The following is a 1,034-nucleotide window of genomic DNA, read 5'->3' on the forward strand; positions in this document are numbered from 1 at the left end:
CTGCTTCAACATTTTCTTCCAAGTCCCCTGCTTGTGCCTGGGACCACCAGGGGCCACAGTACCATCTTGGCTGCATGCCCCAAGCATTGGTCAGGACCCACAGGGACCCCTGTTACTGTTCCTCCCCTTTCAGGTGCTCTTCAATCCTTTAACCCTCTTAATCCACCTCCTTCAAGTAAGGGGTTGACCAAATGGCCCAGGAGTTCCAGGACTTGTGCCTATGCAGTGGTCCTGAGGTTCTGTGGCTGGGATAGGATTCCAAGAGGAACTCTGATGCACTGGCAAGCAAGTGAATTATTGTCACTGTCCAGTATGATAATTGGATCACCAGAATAATACTGCTGACACATGGATTTGGATAGATTCTTATTCAAATCAGGTAAAGGATAAATTCAAATGTTGGGCTAGCCTTCAGGTTTGAGCAGAGTATTGGACCCTCTACATGTGCTGGCCATAATATAGTCTTCAGTCTACAGCACTGAATGATGGTGAGGTGTTGCTGGCATCCTTTACCCAGTATGCCCCTTCCTGTCCATGCTGACACCCAGAATGGTCACCTATCCTCTTCACAGCTCCACACCATGTGACAGGCAGTCCTCCAGGGTGGCCATACCTACCACTTTCTGGGACAGTCATGGCTCCCCCAATACCAAAGAGCTGGAACTTCCCATCCATGTGGTAACAATGTGTTCTCTGGGTTAAACTTAAATCATGCTGTATGAGAGACACATTCCCTTTGTAAGAATCACTTTTCTCACTCTGCCATGGCCCCTTGTGTATCATTCCTGCCAGTGACTACGTCTGGAAGGCAGAGTGATGGTCAACATTAAAAGATGTCACGATCTAGGAATGTAGTGATTATGACCTAAAGAATTCAAGTGATAATGTGATTAGAAGATGTATCTGTTCTATGATTATGCTACAAAGTTCCACACAATAAATTCTACACGACCAAAAAATGAATTATTGTTCACATTTTCTGTGTATTCTGAATAAGGCTTGCATTTGTGGACATCATCAATGAAGCCCAATGA

The sequence above is a fragment of the Hipposideros armiger genome, unplaced genomic scaffold (assembly GCF_001890085.2).
Source record: "Hipposideros armiger isolate ML-2016 unplaced genomic scaffold, ASM189008v1 scaffold_368, whole genome shotgun sequence".
In the NCBI taxonomy this organism is placed as follows: Eukaryota; Metazoa; Chordata; class Mammalia; order Chiroptera; family Hipposideridae; genus Hipposideros; species Hipposideros armiger.